Source organism: Panthera pardus, unplaced genomic scaffold (genome assembly GCF_024362965.1).
Source record: "Panthera pardus isolate Hobbes unplaced genomic scaffold, ASM2436296v1 HiC_scaffold_19, whole genome shotgun sequence".
NCBI classification, from domain to species: domain Eukaryota; kingdom Metazoa; phylum Chordata; class Mammalia; order Carnivora; family Felidae; genus Panthera; species Panthera pardus.
Genome location: NW_026526754.1, coordinates 7,500,452 through 7,523,182, shown reverse-complemented (window position 1 = coordinate 7,523,182; position 22,731 = coordinate 7,500,452). Strand labels below are relative to the sequence as shown.

The 22,731-nt window shown below is 42.2% G+C and overlaps 1 protein-coding gene across 3 annotated transcripts in view; it reads right to left on the bottom strand.

The window, feature by feature from the left end:
- Positions 1-19,317, bottom strand: part of CTCF (CCCTC-binding factor) — a 47,120-nt gene extending 27,803 nt beyond the window's left edge. For 2 of the 3 annotated variants that reach the window (XM_019455559.2, XM_053906559.1), the window contains exons 1-3: positions 19,108-19,317; positions 14,931-15,047; positions 13,574-13,686 (exon numbers count right to left, since the gene is read on the bottom strand). The gene's annotated coding sequence lies outside the window, so the exon portion shown is untranslated. The remainder of the gene's footprint in view (positions 1-13,573; positions 13,687-14,930; positions 15,048-19,107) is intronic. The other variant, XM_053906558.1, reaches the window with a different exon arrangement.
- Between the last annotated feature and the right edge of the window lie 3,414 nt (positions 19,318-22,731).

The following is a 22,731-nucleotide window of genomic DNA, read 5'->3' as shown; positions in this document are numbered from 1 at the left end:
TTAAACTGCTACAGCTGTTTTAAAGCAAGGTGCTTTGAAATTAGCAAGGTAACTGGTGATATGAATCAAGAATTTTTAAAATATTCAAATTGTGGGGGTGCCTGGGTGGCTCAGATGGTTTAGGCATCTGACTCTTGATTTCAGCTCACGTCATGATCTCAAGGTCCTGAGATCGAGCCCCATGTTGCACTAGGCATGGAGCCTGCTTAAGGTTCTTTCTCTCTCTCCCTCCCCACTGGCATGTGCGCACGCTCTGTCTCAAAAAAGTAACTACACTTCATTTTATACCCAAATAATCAGAGATGAACATCAAGATTTCAAGGATATTATTAATCAAAGTGAATAGTTTTAAACAACTCTAATACATCTGGAGGTGAGTAATTAAAACTTGGTAAATGATATATCCACCAAGTGGAATACTATACAGACATTAAAAATCATGTTTCAATATAACACTTAACATGAGGGAAATGCTCATTCCATATTTAAAAAGGACACGGATGGGGCGGGGGGAGGGAGTGTCAGAAGAAGCAGAATAGAATAATTATTAAGAGCTCAGGTCCTTCAGCCAGAAAACTTCATTCCAATTCTGGTTCTTTTACTTAACTAGCAGTTGATATGGAGTGAGAGATACTACCCTTCTGTGCCTCGGTTTCCTTTTGTACAAAAAGGGACAATAATACCCTATGAAGGGTCATCCACTTCATAGGCTGTCATAAAGATGAAACAGAACAATGTACACACACAGCCTAGGTCCTGTGCTCCTCTGTATCCTCCACCCCAGAGGGTAATGAATACATGTTAGCTGAACAAATACATAACCTCCCAGTTTCCTAGAATACTAATCACAGACCTTACATAAATGTTCCCCACTAAAATGTCTGATAAACTACTGAATTTCTGTAGAATGAAGGTAGTAACCAATGGACAAAACCTGGAGACTGACCAACTCTAGGAAACAAACAGAAAAAGAGCCAAAAAGGAACACAACAAGCCTCCCAGGCTGGTGTCCCTTATTAGGTGTGTCCAGCATATTCCTGCCCAATGAAATCTTCCTTTCTGAAATTTGGTGCAAAAACTCACTGTGGTTGAGGTTTACTGCATCAACTCCAAACTCTTCCCCCATTTATTTATTTGAGAGAGAGAGAGAGAGAGAGGGAGAGGGAGAGGGAGAGAGAGAGAGAGATAGCACATGAGTGGGGGAGGGGCAGAGAGCAAGGCAGACACAGAATCTGAAGCAGACTCCAGGCTCTGAGCTGTCCGCACAAAGCCTGAAGCAGGGCTTGAACCCACCAACTGTGGGATCATGACCTAAGCCAAAATCGGATGCTTAACCAAACTGAGCCACCCAGGTGCCCTTCTCCCTGCTTTTTAAAAGCAATCTCTGTGCCCAACGTGGAGCTCGAACTCACGACCCTGACATCAAGAGGTGCATGCTCTACTGACTGAGCCAACCAGGTTGCCCTCAATTCCAAACCTTTTAGCTTGGCTCCCAGAAGTTTGTTCCCGTCCTTTCCACCCACTCAACCTCACCTCCTGGGCATCTTCTAAATAACTGCTTACTGTCTTGTACCCTCCAAGCTCAAGTGATCCCCTAAATCACATCTTCTCAAGTGCAAACTGACTTCATGTTTGTTTGGTTTTTACTGTAGTATACTTTTCTATGTCTATGTCTTTACCTCAAATAGACTATTAGCTTGTTGAGGGGAGGAACTATGCCTTTTACTTCTGTATCCTCTACAGCAATAAATACAAAACAGTGTTAGGTAAACAACAGACACTCAATGTCAATATTACTGTCACATGAAACATATAAATGGTTCCTGCACGCAAGAGCAGGAAAGGGATATGGAAAAACAAAATATCATATGCTAAGTGGAAGCTTAATTATGTGAATTTATTTCCTTTATTTTATTTTTTAAACTTTATTTATTTTGAGAGAGAGAGGGAGGGAGGAGGGAAGGGGTGGGGGGGGGAGAGGGAGAAAGAGAGAGGAAGAGAAAAGAGAGAGAGAGAGAGAGAGAGAGAGAGAGAGAGAATATCCCAAGATCCCAAGCAGGCTCTGTGCTGTAAGCACAGAATCCAACACAGGGTTCAAACCCATGAACTGAGATCATGACCTGAGCTGAAACCAAGAGTCAGACGCTTAACCACCTAGATGCTCCATGAATTTGTTTCCTTTATTGCTATGTTTGCGTCAATAAAAAGTCCTAATGACACAATTATAGGTTAGAGTAAAACAATCCTGCCACATAAAAATAAAGGCTAGGGGCACCTGGCCGGCTCAGTCAGCAGAGCATGAGTCGTGAGCTCAAGCCCTATGCTGGGCACAGAGCTTTGATAGATAGACAGATAAAAACGCACTCGTGTCATACACTGTATGTACTCAATAAATATGTTCTATGTGAAAAAAATTTTTTTAAAAAGGCTAACTGTGACTGTGCTAATTTTGAGGACAGTAAAATTTAGTAACTTATCACCTGGATTACATGGCTGTACAGTCAGTGTGTCAGGTACTTCCCAAAGGAAATCAACCAAAATAACCTTCCACACTCACCAATGCAAAGTTCAGTCCTTTGGAGAGTTCAGTTATTATAAAACATACACACAAGGGGTGCCTGGGTGGCTCAGTTGGTTAAGCATCTGGCTTCGGCTCAGGTCATGATGTCACGGTTTATGGGTTCAAGCCCTCCATCAGGCTCTGTGCTGACAGCTCAGAGCCTGGCGCCTGCTTCGGATTCTGTGTCTCCCCTACTCTCTGCCCCTCCCTCACTGACACTCTGGTCTCTCTCTCTCTCAAAACTAAATAAAAAACATTAAAAAAAATACACTAAGAGTACATGCACACTAAGAATAAGACAGTGGAGAAGAATGATTTCTAGTAGTCTATTTTCTTTTTTCTTTAAATGTTTATTTATTTTTGAAAGAGAAAGACCAAGTGGGGAAAGGGTAGAGACAGAGAGGGCCAGAGAATCTGAAGTGAGCTCCATACTAACAGCAGACAGCCTGACGCAAAGCTCAAAATCAGGAACCGTGAGATCATGACCCGAGCCAAAGTCAGAAGTTTGACTGAACCACCCAGGCACCCCTATTTATTTTTTAAAGATTATTTGTTTGGAGACAGTGGGGAGGGGCAGAGAGAGAGGGAGAGACAGAATCTCAAGTAGGCTCCATACTGTCAGCACAGAGCCCAACATGGGGCTCGAACCCAAGAACCATGAGATTATGACCTGAGCCGAAATCAACAGACACTTAACCGATTGAGCCACCCAGGTGCCCCTAGTAGTCTATTTCATAAACAAAGCTACCACATCTTTTTAATTTTTTTTTTTAACGCTTATTCATTTTTTTGGAGAGACAGAGTGGGGGAGGGGCAGTAAGAGAAAGACACACACACACACACACACACACACACACACACACACACAGAATCGGAAGCAGAAGCAGGCTCTAGGCTCTGAGCTGTCAGCACAGAGCCTGACGTGGGGCTCGAACTCATGAACCATGAGATCATAACCTGAGCCGAAGTCAGACACTTAACCAACTGAGCCACCCAGATGCCCCAAAGCTACCACAACTTTTTAATATATACCGTCCTTTACAAGGGAAAACTGCTAAAAACTCCTTATTTCCTGGAGCACATTTGAAGACTATCTATACACTCTTCGCAAGAAATAATAATCCCAAGTTCCCATGATTATAAGAATACAGTAAATAATATATGCAACATACAAAACACGTGTGTAATCAACTAGGTTATCAGTGAGGCTTCTGTTCAACAGTAGGCTGTTGGTAGTTAAGTTCTTTGGAAGTTAAAAGTTATACTCGGATATTCAAGTTGGAGGTTGGGGGCTTGGGGGGCGCTGAAGTCCCTAACTCCATGTTGTTCAAGGGTCCACTGTAACGTGATGGGTGCTGTAACAGGGGTTAACATGCTTCCTACCAGCCTGGCACAAAGGATGGTATAAGTGGGTAAGAGATGGGTCCAAGAAGAGCAACTGCTAAAGCTGGACCCTAAAGGATGAGATGAAACTTGACAGGCAAACTACAGTAGAGAGGAACTCTAAAAGAGGAAATTGTATGTGGGAAGAAACTTATGTATGGAATTAGACAAATTTTCTGCAAAAAATTCAACATAACTGAGTGGAACTATACTAAATAATCTCAAATTTATTATTGTGACCTGGTTTCAGAGGCCATGTTCTAGTTCCTCAGTAAGGGTAGCCTGTTTATTTCACTTACTGAATATTTACCCAACAAAATAGAAGACAAAGTTTATCTGGGAGTCAACATTCTAATGCCATTGTACTGATTGAAGGTTGCCTCCCAAGCACACGCTGTCCCTCTCTGCTTTCTATAGCCTGAAAGAGACTTTTGCTAGCATACAACAACTTAATGCTTCACTTCTCCTCATGCTCCCAAGGGTGACTATGTCAGGAACCACCAGATCTCTCTTTGTTCTGCTCCAGGCCCAAATACTTGAAAGCAGCTCAGAGTTACACTCTCTTTGGAGCAGTCCTACAGTCTTTCGTTGCTGGGAATATGAGAAAGGTAGGATCTATGGCAAGTCTATTACTGTGAGTAAGTATGTTATAAAAAGAAATAAGTTATACACACACAGTATAGAATTTATACAACATCTAACAGGCACATCTATGGATTTTGGTGCACATTCTACCTGAGCAGTAATTCCCAAACGTGGATGGTATCAGGATCACCTAATAAACTTTTAAATACATAGATCCCGGAGATTCTGATTCAGTAGGCCTAGGGTGGAAGAGACCTTATTCCAAAAGGTCCCCAGGTGATTCTGATATAAAATCTCTGTTGACCTTGGTTTGGAAGTGACTGACCTAGAATACAATACTTATCTACCCTAAATACAGGTCTACATAAATCCAAGCTACTCAAATACCCACTGTTTCCTACTATGAGAATTTTTGGTTCATTCTTTAGAACAAAGAATTATTTTGTTTATTTATTTAAATAAAGTGTATAAAGCCTACCTCAAAACTAGTATGATGTCCATATAAACAATAATGGAAATGTATCACCCAAGATGGAAATTCTAACGTTTTACCTCTACCATGGGTACCATCAATACCAAAATATCTCTCTAGATGGTATGGACAAGCTCAACACATGACAGAAGGAAAAAAGTAAAAAGAGAAGTGGAAAAACATGGTAAGACTGAACTCATGGTTTTGCAGTGTGTTTCAGTGACCATGTGGGCCAACGTTTGAGTGTTTCTGTAACCCAGTACTCACTCATGAAGGCTACTTAATACCAAGACAATTTTTATTTGATAAACAGGGTCTTACATAGGGTCAATATTAAATCAGAAGCCAACAGCTTAAATTCAACAATGCATACCTATACCAAAGGCATAATAATGATAATAAATGGCAATAGGAGATCTCTGAACAAAGATCAAGTAATACTTACATTAAAAAAAAAAAAAGACAGGGGTGTCTCGGTGGCTCAGTCAGTTAAGTGTCTAACTTTGGCTCAGGTCATGATCTCATGGTTTGTGAGTTTGAGCCCTACACTGCGCTCTCTGCTGTCAATGCAGAGCCCGCTTTGGATCCTCTGTCCCTCCCTCTCTCTCCCCCCTCCAGCTTGTTCTCTTTCTCAGAATAAATAAAAATAAACTTAAAAAAAAAAAACAAAAGAGTAAGATATCCTTAGTGAGTAAATAGTATAATAGCATGAAATATGGAAAATAGTTAAAGTGCTATTCAATAGATAGAACAAAAGAAATCTGAAAAACCACAAAGGATACATATGTATAGGAATACAGACATACAGAAGTTTAAACAAAAACAAAATGTTACTCTAAACTAATATTAATCATGAAAACAAATAATTTGTCAACTTGATTGCTCCTTAAAAATATGGAAACAAATACAGGAAAGAAGGAAATCTAGGCAATAGGTTAACCAAGAAATGGGGGAGGGGGATTACACATTTATGAATACCCAAAAGACATGACAAGGAGAGAAGGAGCAAAAGACCTTGTCTAACAAGTGGTCAGAAAAAAAAATTATAAATAAAATTTACTACAAAGAGGTAACCAAGTCACTATATTTTAGTCTCAATATACATTCACAACAAAAAATTTTGTTGTGTGTGTGTGTGTGTGTGAGAGAGAGAGAGAGAGAGAGAGAGACAGACAGACAGACAGACAGACACCAACTGAGCGCACGTGCATGTGTGTCCAGGGGAGAGGGGCAAAGAGAGACAGAGAATCCCAAGCTAGATCCATGCTCAGTGTGAGCCCAACATGAAGCTCAATCCCACGACCCTGGGATCATCACCTGAGCCGAAATCAAATATTCTAAATAGGAGTGGAAAGATAAAGATACAAATAAAACAGGGAGGCCTGGATGGCTCAGTCAGTTAAGCGACCATACTCTTGATCTCAGCTCAGATCAAGCCCCAAGGTGGGCTGTGCACTGGCAGCAAGGAGCCTGCTTGGGAATCTCCCTCTTCGCTCCTCTCCTGCACACACACTGTCTCTCAAAATAAATAAACACTAAAAAAAAAAAAAAAAAAAGGAAGACACATGGAGCACCTAGGTGGCTCAGTTGGTTAAGTGACTGACTCTTGGTTTCAGCTCAGGTCATGATCTTGCAGTTCTTGGGCTTGAGCCCCACACTGAAAACAATTAGGGTACCCTCTATTATTATACAATAGTTATATATCATACCTCTGGGAATGTAAACTATCTTGTATCTGCTTTATGATATATGATAATGACCATGTTATGTCAGAGTTTTGTTATACCAGAATTTATAAAGAAATAAAAAGTAGTGGGCTGAAACAATTTAGAACTTTCGGTGGTCCAACTAGACAATACTAAAACTACGTACTAACCAACCCTGGCCTCAAACCATGGTCTGTTTTTACCACAGGGAAACTACTGAAGGACTCTGAAAAGGTTCTGAGTTAGAAGAGGTAAATAAGCTCAAAATCTGAACAGTGGTGGTACTAGACCTTTAACTTTAGCGACAGCCAGAGCCTAATAACGCACTGTTTACATGGACAACCTTTAAAGTTGGTGACCAAAAAAAAATAAATAAATAAAATCTGACAAATACATACTGAAAACCTAATGTGTGCCAGTGCACAGGTATACTATACTCAAGTGCAGTAATGATGTAAAGTTTTCATGCTGTTTTTCTATAGATATACACTGATACATATTTCTGTCAAAAGAGATCTAAATAAATGAATACATATAGGGGAGTCTGGGTGGCTCAGTCGGTTAGGCGTCCAACTTCAGCTTGGGTCATGATCTCACAGTTTTTGAGTTAGAGACCCACATCGGGTTCTGTGCTGACAGCTCAGAGCCTGGAGCCTGCTTTGGATTCTGTGTCTCCGTCTCTCTCTGCCCCTCCCCTGCTTGTGCTCTGTCTCTCTCTCAAAAAGAAATAAACAAAAAAAATTTTAATGAATATATATCAAATAATTAGCTACAGAACCAAATGCAGCAGGATATTCTGTGAAACGCATAGACTATTCAGAGCCAGTATGGGGAAGAATAAAAAAGGCAGATGCACTTGTCCTACATCTATGACCTCAGGTATATCACTTTGCTTCTTAGGTTTCTTACCTGTAAAATGAGGGGATTGCCAGATGACTTAAAATTTCCTCTGGCTTTAACATTCTACACTTGTTTTTAGGTTATTAAATTCATCCCTGTAGGTAAGAAGGGAACAAGTATCCCCACTTCCCAGCTATAGAAATCAGATGGACATTTTAACTGCATCCATCAAAGCTGTACAAAAGGATGGAGCAAAAGGTAACTTCCTAGCTTTGCAGTCCACTTGTCTGTAACCAAGAATTAGGCAGAAGTCTCTAAAATCTATTTAGATTAAGATGGCTAAGGCACACCACTCTACTGAGTGGCATTTATATCTGAAGTCGATGAAATTTGATGAGGTATCTCTGTGTCAGGCGAAAACACCACAAACATTAGACACAAACCTACCAGACTGGTTCTTTCCTCCCTCCATTAGGATATGTTTTTTATACTAGACAGTCTGCTCAAAGTGAAGGTACAATCACTATTTGTGTAACTCCCCACACACTCCTTGCACACAGAGTATCAAGACATCTGCTTTTCAAAAGCCGTAACAATCTAGGACATTTTAGGATTCGGTTGCCACCTTTCTTGTTGGGGAAACTACTGTATCATCTACCCTCCTACAAAATAAGACATTCTATTTCTTTAATTTTAGTGTGAAAAATGCTTAGAGCCATAGTTATATACTTGATAGGATACTATTTAGCCATTAGCTAAGATGAACACTTACCTAGAAGTCATTAAATTGGCAAATATCTACTACTGAGAACAGTTCAGAATGAAAACAGGACTCTAAATAGTTATTACAGACATCTCAAAATCTATGTACAATTTGGCTCTTACTCAAAGTCCACTTACTCTTATATTAAAAATAATTCAAACAATGGGGATGAGGAGGGATAAAGTATTAGAAACAAAAAGCTCGGGTTAAAAAGACACTGGTCTCCAAAGGAACAGGTTAAAAAACATCCAGCAATAAGAAAGTACATTCCTGTTAAAGTAACATAGGGTATCTAACGGGAAAATGTGCATAACATACAACATGAAGGAAGATTACAAAAGAGGATACAGAACAGGATTCCAACTTTTCCAACTTAGTTTTTTATTTTCTTTTAAGTTTATTTATTTTAAGAGAGAGAGAAAGAGAATTCGGGGGAGGGGCAGAGACAGAATCCCCAGCAGGCTCCGCACTGTCAGCACAGAGCCTGATGCAGGGCTCAAACTCATGAACCGTGAGATCATGACCCGAGATGAAGTCAGACACTTAACCGACTGAACCAACCAGGTGCCCCCCAACTTAGTTTAATAAAATGAAACAAAACTATACAAATAGCATTCCTGGTGAGATCCCCCTACCTTAAGTCAGGTGGGTATTGTATCTCGCCTGGACTGATGCAATGGCCTCTGCACTAGTTTCCCTGTTTCCCTTCTTGCTCCCTTACCACCCATTTTTCACACATTGGCCAGATTTCTAAAATGGAAATTCATGGGGTGCCTGGGTGGCTCAGTTGGTTAAGCATCTGACTTCAGCTCAGGTCATGATCTCGCAGTCCGTGAGTTTGAGCCCCATGTCCGGCTCTGTGCTGACAGCTCAGAGCCTGCAGCCTGTTTCAGATTCTGTGTCTCCCTCTCTCTCTGCCCCTCCCCCATTCACATTCTGTCTGTCTCTCAAACATGAATAAACGTTAAAAAATTTTTTTTAAATAAAATGGAAATTCATGATCAGCAAGGAGACTTCCCTTCTGAAACCTCCCATGGGAAAACTTGTAAGCTCAAATCTAAACTCTTTCACCTGGCCTACAGGGTCCTTTAGGGCCCTATCAGCAGATCTGCATCTAGCCTCATACACTCTGCTTTAATCATATTAAACTGCTTTTAGTAGCCAGAACATTTTAGGCTTCTCTCCTCCTGCCTCTGGACCTTTGTACATGCCATTCCCTCTTCTAGGAATATATAAACAACTAAACTCCTACAAAGTCATTGTATAAATACACTAGTACAAGTGCCCAAAGAGGTGTAGGCAAGAAAAATATTGTAACATCTTTATCTAACATCAAGATTAAAAAAAAAACTCAAATATCCACACTATGTGTATAGTGTGCTGTCCTCTGTTTTTTAGGAAGGATACACAAACACATATGTTAATACATGAATAGAATTTTCTCTGGAAGGATGTATGAAAAACTGGTAATATTTATTACCTGTGGAGAAGAAAACTGAGGGATCAGAAGTGGAAAGAAATTATTTTTCATTATTACCAGTTTGTATTGTTTGATATATCTCTCCCCACATGTTTGTATTTAATGTGGTAGTTACAAAATACTTGTATAGCACTGTTACATTTTGTCTTTAAAACTGTATTATTACCTGTACATGTCCATTTACAAAAGTGCAGGGAAAAAACCCAAAAGGAATACACCAAACTGTTAATAGTGTTTATCTCTGTGGAAAAAAAATAAAAGGGCTACTTCTTTAGGGTTTAGTATAGTTCTACAATTATTAGACTCTTCCAAAGAATGAAACTAAATGCTACTCGGATGATACAAAAACAGATTAAGGCCAAATGTGAGGAAAGTTCTAAGAATTGCCTCTGTGATGTCAATTCCTTCTACACTTGGGCAGATACACGGCTGCCAGTACCCTCCCCCTCCTGCCTTCTTTCCTTCATGCCTGCACTTCTCCCACAGTGTCCTAGCAAGGCTTTGAATCCACCCAAGAAGTCTAAAGTTTTGAGAGAGAGCGGGCGAGCGTGTGCACATGGGAGGGCAGAGTGGGAAAGAGGATCCCAAGCAAGCCCTGCACCACTGGCGCAGAGCACGACGTGGGGCTCAAATCCATGAACCATGAGATCATGACCTGAGCCGAAATCAAGAGTTGGACACTTAAGTGAGTGGTTACCCAAGACACCCCAAAACCACCCAAGAAGTCTAGACTTTACTGCCAGAGTAAACTAGACAAAAACTACTTTTATTATCTCATTATATTTATCAGAAAGCTTCAGTCCTATTTCCTACTATATTGGATTCCTTTCAAAATTATACAATACAGGGGCACCTGAGTGGCTCAGTTGGTTGAGAGTCCGACTTCGGTTCAGGTCATGATCTCACAGTTTGTAAGTTTGAGCCCTGTGTCAGGCTCTGTGCTGACAACTTGGAGCCTGGAGCCTGCTTCAGACTCTGGGTCTCATTCTCTCTCTGCCCCTCCCCCATTTGTGCTTGGTCTTTCTCTGCCTCTCAAAAATAAATACATTAAAAAAATTTTTTTAATTATACAATACAAACAGAAGAAAACTCAGATCATCTAGAATATAAATCTATAGGGTTTGTTTTTTTTTTTTTTTTGAGAGAGAGAAAGAAACAGAGTGGGGAAGAAGGGCAAAGGGGGGATGGGGGAGAGGGGAGAGAGAGTGAGAATCTTACGCCGAGAATCCATGCTGATCCCACAATCCTGGGCTCATCACCTGTGCCAAAATCAAGAGCCGGACGGACACTCAACTGACTGAGCCACCGAGGTGCCCCTCTATTGGTTTTATATAAACATTCTGGTTTATATCTATAGTCTCCTCCCTATATATACACACATGCCTTTGTGCATACATTTGATAATTTGCTTTATGTAAAAGGTCTCAAATCTCTCCATTTCAATGTATTACTATACATAATATAATGGTTTCATGACATTCTATTATATAGACATTCACAACTTAATCAGTCCTCTATTGTTGAATATGGTTAGTCCCAAATTTTGGTAATTCTACTTTATTAAAAAAAAAAAAAAAAAAAAAAAAAAGGAAAAATTTATTTGCGTTACAAAATCTTATACAAACTAGAAAAGCTAGAAAAAGTTACTCCAAACTTAACCACCCTTGCACTACTAGTTCTTTATTTTATTTTGACCAGTGTTTTCATGCCTGTTTTGTCTTTTTCCTGGGGTATTCATTCAATTACACACTAAGTTCTTGCTATGTGCCATGTTTTTGGTTTTCTTTACTTTTATTCCATAACAATTTCTTTTTTTGGAACTATATTAAAAAAAAAATCATAGACATTTTGCTGGCTAAGAGTCTTCCCAATTAGTTTCTTTTTGTGGTTGTCAAACTTCACTCCCACATGGGGTATGGCCCTGTTTACTCATCCATTTCTCTGCTGCTCAAGAGATTTTGATTAATGTCATTTTCTCATCCACAAAGTCCCAATTTACTTGATTCACTTAACTTCTGTACAGTCTGGTGGTCATCACTGTAGCTTAATGCAAAATATATACATTGACCCACTATTCTAATGTCTACAGATTATCACTTTACTTCTATATAGCACATTACCGTTACAAATACATGGATTTCCCCCTAACAATACTTCATCTAACTGCCACAGCCTATAACAAGGTAGATACATCATTTTACCAATGAGGAAAGGAAGGCACAAGGAAGTCACCCTTGATGGACTTGCCCAAGGATACATAGCTATTAAGCTGCAGTGACTAAACCTTGGTGCCCTAATGGGATTAAAATCGAATTTATACTGCTTCTGAATTTCTTGATATACCTAGATCAAGGTCTCTCCTCCAGAAAGCCTTTCTCAAAATCTTTCACCAACTCCTGTAACAGACTACCCTCTCTGCATCCTGAACACACTTTTATCAGAGCACAAACAACACTTAATCTCTTCCCTATACTCAAGACTCTCAGAAAAACAATCTTTTTCTTATTTAAGAAATCCCTGGGGATTCAAATCCCCAGTATGTAACACACTGCCTGGCACAAAGCAGAAAGGCAAGTGTTCAAAGAATGGAATGAATACAAGTATTCAACAAATACTACAAATATTTAGAGTACATCCAAATATTCAGGTTGATCCAATTCAAATCATTTCAGAGAAATTCACACTCCATGATATCTAGAACAAATTAGGTTCAAATATAAAACTTGTATTCAAACAGATATTGTCAGTATAGAAAATGTATTTCTTACGTGCCACTTATATTAAGAGCAATACACTAGTAACAATAGGTAATAATAAAAAAAATAGACACTTCTAAATAACTGTCTTAGGAATCACAAGGTCTACAAGCTTAAGATTTAGACATATTATTAAGACTCTCAATACTTGAATGGGGAGGTAACAAATTAGTATAAATTGTTAATTATGCTGGAGTTAATATGACATTTGCTTTCAAAATCTTGTTTTGTAGAATTTATTTTACAGTTAAAAAAAATTTTTTTTTGAGAGACAGCACACGTGTAAGCAGGGGAGAGGGGCAGAAGAGAGAGAGAATCCCAAGCAAAATCCACACTCAGTGTGGAGCCTGACATGGGGCTTGATCCCATGACCCTGGGATCATGACCTGAACTGAAATCAAGAGTCAGAAACTCAACTGACTGAGCCACCCAGGCGCCCCAAATGATATGTGGCCTTTTACAAAGTAGGCTCCATGCCCAATGTGGGGCTTGAACTCATAAGAGTTCCTGCTGAGATCAAGAGTCTCATGTTCTATGGACTGAACCAATCGAACACCCCATTTTACAGTTTTAGACCTGAGTCTGTTCATTGTTTAAAAAAAATTTTTTTTCTTTTTAAATTATAATTAGGTCATTGGAATAGTCTTAATGACAGTATTTCTGTCTTGGTCCACCATCTACAACTGTCTACCAATCGGTGCAGAGCTCTTGTGCATGTTGGGCACCTGTAGAAACATGCATGCAAGCAAACAAGCACCGATTTAATACAATTTAATGTCTATATTCCACAATAGGATGCTACAGGGAACAAAGTAAGGAGCTGGATGACAGAGCTGTTCCATAGCTCAGAACTATTGCTTCTCAAATGTTTCCACTGTAGTACCTAAACAAAGGGCGATTCTTATTCCCTAAGGACTCATGACCCATTTTGCTGAAAACCTGGGTTCTCTTCAACAGTCTATACAGAGTTCCCATTCTGATCCTAAAATACGTATTTGCTTTAATGTAAAAATTTAAAAATTACTTACCAGTCAAATTACTTAACTCACCGCCCCCTCAATGAGCACAATTGAAGCTCCAAGAAGATGGGTCATGCTTATCTTGTGGCTTCAAGTACCCCGGAATCATACCACTTTGTACCCTAAGGGTATTCATATCCCAGTTTGAGAAACAGGGATCTAAACAATTAAATTGCCATAATACTTAAAAGTGACCAACACGTTCCTACAACCCCGTTCCCCAAACTCTTAAGGCTAGTTTTCTCAACAGCTTTTTAAATCAGTATTGTTTTTCTTTTCAGGAGCTCATTAATACGTACTCTGTGTCAACACTCCTTAAAAAAACCTGCAGGGCACAAATTATTTCTTGAGTGACAGAATCCTAGCACACAGACCTGGTTCTTGCCACCTATCAATGTACTAAGCTGCTCATGGAAGATAGATTTGAATAGTAGAGTTTTCACTCCTGTTCCCTTCCTCCTCTCTATTTGCTCCAACACAGCTTGTAAGAAAAATCTTAGTAGTCACTTAGTTGATTCATTCACATAAGCTTATCTAATGTCAGCATTTATAACTCCCAACCTTTCCCTTTTGCCGTTACACAAGTGCAATTAAATTATTTTCACATTTTCTAAGGGACAAGAAGGATGTGTACTCTAATAGCCTGAGAAGAGATAATTTTCCTCCCCAGAACCCTACTTTGTTGTTTATGAGATTCCAAAGCCTAGTAGATGTCAATATTTATGAGGCCTGTTTCAAGTTCCCTATAATGTCCATTATATTCTATAGCAGAAATTGTAAGCTACAGTAAATTGTAAGTGACCCCTTAAAATGTTTCAAAACGTTACTCATAATGAATATAATACTGATACAAAAATGGGTCATCAACTAGACTAATTAAAATTAATTAAGACAACTTTTATCTAGGATCCATTTCCAAAAAAATAGGATTCCATCTATTGCTCATCAAAATTTCAAATTGCCACAGGCCATGGACTCTTGACGTCTTTTGTTAATAATCAAAATATACGTTCCAAGGGTTTCTGCAGAAAAACAACTATTTCCTGGGGTCTATGTACATGCTCAGAATGGTACTTAATGCTTTATACACATTCTCACCAACCTAGAGCCTAGCCTCTGTAATTGGTGTTCTCTCACAAATGGGGACCATAGGAGTAGAGAAGTTAAGTAACGTGCTCAGTGTCACCCAGCTAGTATATGCCAGTGCAGAGTTTCAAACTGAGGACTCTGACTATAAAACTTGTATGCCCCCAATTATTCACTGTCCTGCATCTTCTATACCCAAGAACAACATAGCAAATCCTCCAACCCCAGAAAGGATTTATTACTCCCATTTTCAAGACCAAGAAATGGAAAGAGCATTTACCTCTCCGTGGCTGCAAAGTCAGTTTCAGGAGAGAACACAGAACCCAGCTCTCAAGCCCCTGGTCAGCAACCTGTCCACTAGTGCATCTTGGTCTTTGGCTCCAGATCTGTGACCATTCTAAAACAGAAACATAAATCATTTTATGAACACCAAATACACACAACTGCACATATAATATGGAAAGCAAATTGAGAGCAAGATAAAAGCTGACAAAATTGGTTAAAAAACAATATACTTGTTCTGATACATCACATTACTAAATGAGGCATTCCATAAATTCTACCAAACCAATAATAAAACACTTATTTCTTTATATATTTGCTAAATATATAAAGGACTAAAGATCTGTGGTTATCAAAATAGCACCATTGGGGTGCTTAGCTGGCTCAGTTGGTGGAGCATGAGACTTGATCTTGGGGTTGTGGGTTTGAGCCCCATGTTGAGTCTACACCCAACAGATTACTGAAAAAATAGTAACTTCATATTACTGAAAAAAATAATAAAATCTTAAAAAAAAAACAAAACCCCATTATGACCTTGCAGGGAAATAATGGCATACGTATATATATTCGAGCTGACAAAAAAATTAATTCTTATAGATGTAGTAATTAATAGTCCTTTAACAGTATTATTTCCTTATCTTCAGGAAGGAAGGGCTTTCACTGTCTTGAAATTCCTAGAAGTACAGCAATGAAATACTTTTTTTGTTAGCTGATAATTTTATCCCCAAATTACAACTATATGAATCGTCAAGTTTTAAGCTTTAGGTAATAGTAGAGTGGAACTTACTTCCAAAAGAAAAAAAGAAAAGAAACTTCCAAGTGAAATGGAAGTGCTAAATTTGAATTAAGAGTTTCCAAAGAATTTGGCATATAAGGTACAACTACAAAGGAATCTATCTCGTAATTAACTAAAGCTCACAAAACTAAGCTAATATAATACTTTCTTAGAAGCTAAAGAAAAGTCTTCTCTGTTGAGAGGCAATTTACATCTTGAAAAGAGGATTAGCATATCTAGTCCAAGAAACACTTTTGTATTAGAGTCCATATAGTGTTACTAGCATGCCTCAAAGGGAGGAGATTTTATATACCTGAACATTCTAGAGGTAACTAAAAATGAACACCAAGTATAGAAAAATCACTATTCTCAATGCATACATTAGCAGTCTATAAGCAATGTCCCATCTTTGCACTGAAATATTAATCACTAAGAAAATGCAGACCTGCCGGTGAAGATCTGAAGATGGTGACTAGAGAAAGTTTAATGTTTAGAAAAACAAACATGGTACGCCAAATCCACACATCCAACTGCAAACCAGGGTCTTCAAGGCTATGCATTATTTGCCATTATTGTTCTTTCCAAACCTGTATGCTCTTTCTCAAAGTATTAAATTATGACAAATTTTAGTTGTTTGAAGAGGGACCTAATTTTTGGCCAAAGAGCCTGAAGTCATCCAGGACTGAGACAGGTCAGTAAGGTAAACAGATGATCAACTAAGTCTCTGGTTTAAAAAAATGAAATGGAAGCTATAGATGATGGGGAGTGAATTTGATGCCAGTAGCAAAAAAAGTTTCTAGAGGTGGACTTTTTACCAGCAGACACCACTGTGAAAGGCTCTGCCACAGGACTCTCCCTTGGGGCCCTAGTCAGCCGCAGGTGGCCTCTGCACTCCCAAAGAACTCCCTAAGCCACCCAAAGAAGTTCCTCATTTTTGTGTGTTCTTTAAAGCTATATCTTAAACCTCTTAGAATTGGAATAGTCTTAAGAATGACTTTTACAACTTCTAAATTTTCTTATGTTGGTTAAATAGACCCCTAAGGATGACTTTCACAATTCCTCTTAAATATTTTCTTATGTGGGCAAACATTCCTGTTGTAATCTTCATGTTATTGATTTAAGTTATAAGCTCCTTTCGGTAACCTTATATCCTCAATTCATTCTCTGTAGATTTCATTTTCCAATAAAAACAAAGTATGAATCTGGCATATAGGAAATCTCAAAGGACAGCAACTCTGTGGAGTCTACACCACTGAAAGAGCATAAATAACATGGAAGACTAAGAGGCTGATGACTGCATATGGCAGAACTAAACGAAGAAACAAAACATGGTTTGTGGAGCATAACACTAACCAGGGAAAACAAATTTTATTCCTGGCCCAATATAGATCTTCTGGATTTTAATTTTTAACCTGTGTAGAGATTATTTTTATAAGTAAAACAGACCACCTGCCATCCACAATGTGGAAAATCTCACAAACGCAAAAAAACTACATAGACTAATTTATTAAACAATTAAGCATGGTTCTATTACCAAACCTGCACTTCATCAATACTACTGTATTTGTTAGTGCAATTTTACTTTTACTGTAGGAGGAGGAGAGAAGGGACATTTTGTAGAATTTGAAAAAGGATGTTGAAAGACTACTGTAGATGCAGATTGCTGCAAAATCCTACAGGTTGAGCAGACCCAACAACTTTGTTTAGTGCCAGCCTGTTTTAATTTCCTCATAAATTTAACAGTCTTAAAAAAAAAGTTAATCAAGATTTCCCTCTCTCCAAAGCAACCCGAGTTAATGTATCAACTGGTGCTGCACGATACTATATTAAAGTACTAGAATACTTGAGGAAAAGGGAAAAAGAGATAACTCTGACAATTCAGCAGGAAGCTTTTTAATGACTTAAGACAGCTGAGGACAGTAAACTTAATATACATGTCCTGTTTAACTTCTTTTGCCGCCTATAGGGAACTTAGATTTTTAACTTTCCTACTTGATTTAAACTCAAAGCTTGAAGACTACTTATGCGAATGTTTACTTAACGCTGAACTCTGAGCTACAGGAAGTCAGCTACTAAAGAGTAGTTACATTAGGCGTAGATATTTATAAACCAACTGCAGCTAGCGACCCAGGATTCAATTACAACATCAACCCTCATATTTCAGCGTATGGGCAAATTACCAGTGGAGTCAAGAATAAATTCATTCTGCCCTACTGGAGCTTTAGATCAGGTTGCACAATCCCGGGGCAGAAGTGCCTTCGCCTAGCCCTAAAGCATCAGGTACTAAATACTGTACTAACTCAGTGTCAGGACATTTTAAAGCGGGAGGGAAACTCAAGGGTCGCCTAAACCAATTCGACAAGCCCATAATCCCGAATTCAGGAATTTGTCACGTCACGAGATCAGAATGAAATTAAGTTTCGATCCCTTTGAGATCTCTTAGCGCACAAAGTCAGGCTATCATTACAAGAGGAGTCCGACCCTGGCTGTAGGAAAACGACTCGGTGCGGAACTCGAGTCTCTTCCGCCCACTGTGTGGGGCCGCACCAGTCAGGTCCAGCGAGGAGCTGGGGCGCGAGTTTGGGGGCGCAGCCGGGCCCGGCGGGGGCGGCGAGCGCGCGTCCCCCCGCCCGCTCAGGCAGCGTCGAGGCGCGAGCAGCTCAGCCAGCCTTGCAGAGGGAGCTCTCGGCAGCTCTGGGGTCTCTCTGCTCGCAGCCGCAGCAGCGCCGCCTGCGCCACTCGGCGGAGACGGAGACCAGAGGCGGCGGCGCGCGGACTGGGAGCGACCGCAGAGCAGCCGAGCGGCAGGGGTACGCTCGCAGAGCGGCCGGGGTAGGTTCCGGGGACCGGGCAGGCTGGAGGAGGGGCAGCCAGAGAGGCGTCGGCCAGGGCCCGACACTCATACTACCCGGACACCGGGCTGCGCGCGCGCGCGCGGCGACAGTGGTTCGGGACCCTCGAACAAGGCAGGCGCGGGAGCCGGGATGCGGAGATCGCCTCTCGGCTGAGGCCACCCGCCGCGGGAGGGGCGGAGGGCAGAGGGCGGGCCGCGGCCGGGCAACCAGTCGGGCCAAGAGCCGGCCTCGAGGGCAGAGACAAAGGAAGGAAAATGGAGTCGCCGGCGCGCGGGCCTCTGTTGCTGCCGCCGCCGCCAGAGGCCTAGCGCGCCGCCAGGAGGGAGGCCTAGCGGGCGGGTGTGTGGGGGGGGGGGAGGGAGGCGGCCGGGCCGCGGCGGCGACGGGCAATGGCGGCGGCCGCGCCGCAGCAGGGACGGTAGAGGGAGACAAACACCCCCCGGCGGCGGCGCTGGCGCCGGGCTGCAGCCAGCGCCGACCGGAGCGGCCCCATCGTGACACCTAGAGGCGGCCCGCGAAACCTCCTCCACCCCGGGCCCCCTTACCTCCGCGCCACACCCCCTGCAGCGCCCGCTCCGCCGCCGCTCCACCGCTCCGGCCACCCGGCGTCCCCGGACAGCTCCGCGCACCCGCACCGGCTACCGCCGCCGCAGCTGCCGCCAAAGAAGCAGCTCCGCGCACGGTTTAATCGCTCCACAGGCTCGGACACAAAATGGCGGCGGCGCGGTGCAGTGCGCCTGCGTCGGCGCTGCCGGGGCCGCGGGTGCTGATAAGGGAAGGGACGGGTGGGGGGGCCGGCCAGGCGACGAGTGGAGGGCGGGGGAGGAAAGGTGAGGGGAGGGGTTGGCGCAGGGCAGCATGGGAGGCGGCCCCGGGCGCCAACTTTCAAAAGCGGGCGCGATGGCGTCACGGGACGCGCCGCGAGTCGCGTCACGCCGCAGGCGCCCTCCCGCGCCCTCGCCCGGTCGCGCGTGGACTCTGCGGGCGCCGCTACGTCCGGGCTCCTGCTGGGTGGGGCTTCCTGGGCGGAGGCCGCCGCCGCCTCTGGGCGGTACAGGATCCCGGGGTCTCTTGACCTGGTTCCCCAGCCGCAGTCTCCCTTCCTGAATACGTAAAGAGGGTGGGGGCGGGTGGTGCGAGAGAGGGTGTTTGGAGGAAGCGCGCGCGGGGCTAGGCGGTGGGGTTGAGGCGGTTCTTAGGCCGGGCCCCGCCCCAATCTCCGCCCTAGCCGGGCCGGCCCCTCTCTCCCAGCGCCCCACCGCCGCCAGCTACCGAGTGAGGCCGGACTGGCCCCCATGCACTCCAAGCTCATCAGAACAGTACAGTGTCCACGAATGAGGGCGGGAAGGGGTATCCTTTCCCAGCGGCTTTTAAGGGATCTCTCCGCCCTTAGAAGAGGGCCTCCTAAAACCGGGTGCAAGAGGACAAGGGCTTCTTGGTGTCACCAGGCCCCTTAAGCCGGAAAGGCCAGCAGAAGACCAAATTTGATGCTTTTTACACGACCATAGCAGTCTTTGGCCAAAAGGGTTTTCTTACTCGGCGCTATATAATGCTGTATTTTTAAAACGTGCACTTGTTGCCTTTGCTTGAGAGTGAAATTCTGTGTGGGTGGCGCCCTTAAGCCCCTCACAGTGCAGTCGCCCCTCCCCCTCCCCAGGATGCACCTGCGGACTTTACCCAACTTGCAATGATGAAGTTCACCTACCACAGACTGGAGGATGTTCTGGTGGCTCAGGGAGGAGAGCCTTTGGTACTGATGGGAACTGACTCAGGACTGTATTCTGAACTCCCTTACTTTCGATATCACGGATAACAAGCAGACCCAGCATCAAGGAGACAGCTTCTGCGCTATTCAGCAGATTGTTTCATTATGAGGATGCCAGCCCAGTATTGACAGATTTTTCTGGGTGTTTCTGAAAAAGGAAATCAGACGGGCGCCTGGGTGGTACAGTCGAATAAGCGTCTGACTTTGGCTCAAGTCATGATCTTGGCGGTTCTTGGGTTTTAGCCTCGCATTGGGCTTTTGTGCTGACAGCTCCGAGCCTGGAGCTTGTTTTGGATTCTGTGTCTTCTGCTCTCTGCCCCTTACCTGCTCAAGCTGGGTCTCTCAAAAATAAACATTAAAAAAAAGGGGGGGATCAGAAATCTAGATTTTTGTAATGTAAATCTTCAGATATTTAGATGTTAGCAACTAAATCAGATGTTTTTAAAATGCATAAGCTTGATTAAACCATTCGTGTGGGCTGTCAGTGTATGGCCTCTGACTTGGAGAGGAGAATGAAGAGAAATTCCAAGGCCAGATCCTAGACACTCCAGCATTTAGAAATAGGTAGGGTAATGAAGGAGACTGAGAGGGAGCAGCCAGGAAGGCAAGAAAGAAATCCACAAGATTGTTGAGTTTGGAACCCAAGGGCAGAGAAGGTTTAGGGTAGGGAGGAGTGGTCAACTGTGCCTAGTGCTGCTGAGAGGTCAGCTTGGGCCAGAGACATGGCTGTTGGACTGGTCACCTTGGAAGTCACTGGAGAATATCAATGGTGACTGGCTTGATTCATGTTGGTAAATCAACAGATGCAGATCTCACTAGAATGAGTTTGAAGAGTGATTGGAAAAGTAAGGGACTAGAGATAGCACACATAAGCAAGATGAGAAGTTTTGTTGTGAAGGGAGCAAAGAAATTTAGGGATAAATGGAAGGTAATGGGTCAAGGGAGGAGATGTTTTAAAACATGAGAGTTCTTGATTGTGTTTATGTGCCATTGGGAGTGATACAGGAGAGAGAAGGCTTGCTTGACTTACATAGGAATGAAACCCATGAGAGGATATAAGGGCACGGAGAACTGACCTCAGGAACAGGATGCTTCTGCCGTGAAGTAATGAAGGTGAAGATGGATGCAAATGCTGGGGAGAGGAAAAGCAAGGACTGCCTTGTCAGCATTGGGTACCCATTTGAAGTTTGTGATCATGACTTTAAAGTTAAACCAGTTGGCCCAGTATGTGGTTTTTTCCCAGCAACATTCAGCTGCTTGGGTGCAGACATGCAGAAAAGGGATAATTTGGTTTCTCAACACCAGGTCCTAAGTTTTCTGGTTCCTAATCTCAGGTACTTGACTTATGTGACTAGCTAATATTCTAGAAATATGTGAATATTTGGAAAATTTACATGTGACCCATTTTTCTAGAAACCAAATGATCCCATTTGTCTTTTATGTACACCTGAGGACTCAAAAATAAAACCCTCAAACTTAGAGGGAAATTACCATATACCTCCAGAATATTTGTATCTTGCAGTTTCTTCAGCTCTCAACCCCAAATACCTCCTGGTATATCTAGGAACTATGTACCAGAAACAACAAGACTGACTTGCACTTAAGTTCTTAGCTTCTTTTTCTTTCTGGTACCTTTAATAATCTGATTAATAAACTTTCTGTACAACTTTACCTGAAACCATAAGAGTAAGCTATGAGAATGTCTTCAAGGGACACCTGGGTGCCTCATTCAGTTGAGCGGCCCACTTTGGCTCAGGTCATGATCTCATGGTTTATGAGTTTGGGCCTGGCATTGGGCTATGTGCTGACAGCTCAGAGCCTAGAGCCTGCCTCTGATTCTGTGCCTCCCTCTCTCTCTGCCCCTCTCCTGCTCTGTCTCTCAAAATAAGGAAATATTTTTTAAAAAAAGAAAAAAAAGTCTTCTAAAGCTTTAATATGGGCAAATATAAGTCAATGTATTTAGATGGAAAAAAACCTCAACTATATTTACAATTATATTAACAGCTGCTATGGTCTGAATATTTGTGTCCCTCTCAAAATCCATATGTTGAAATCCTAATGCTGGAGTGCCCGAGTGGCTCTGTTGATTAAGCATCCGACTCTTGATTTCAGCTCAGGTCATGATCTCGCAGTTCGTGAGTTTGAGCCTGGATTTGGGCTCTATGCTGACAGTGTGGAGCCTGCTTGGGATCCTCTGTCTCCCTGCCTGTCTGCCCCTCCCCTGCTTGTGCTCGTTCTCTCTCAAAATAAATAAATAAACTTAAAAAAAAAATCCTAATACTTGATGGGATGGTATTAGTAGGTGGGGCCTTTAGGAGGTACTTAAGTCATGAGAGTAGAACCTTTATAAATAGGTTAAATGCCTTGTAAAAGAGCTTCACAGAGATCCCTAGTCCCTTCCACC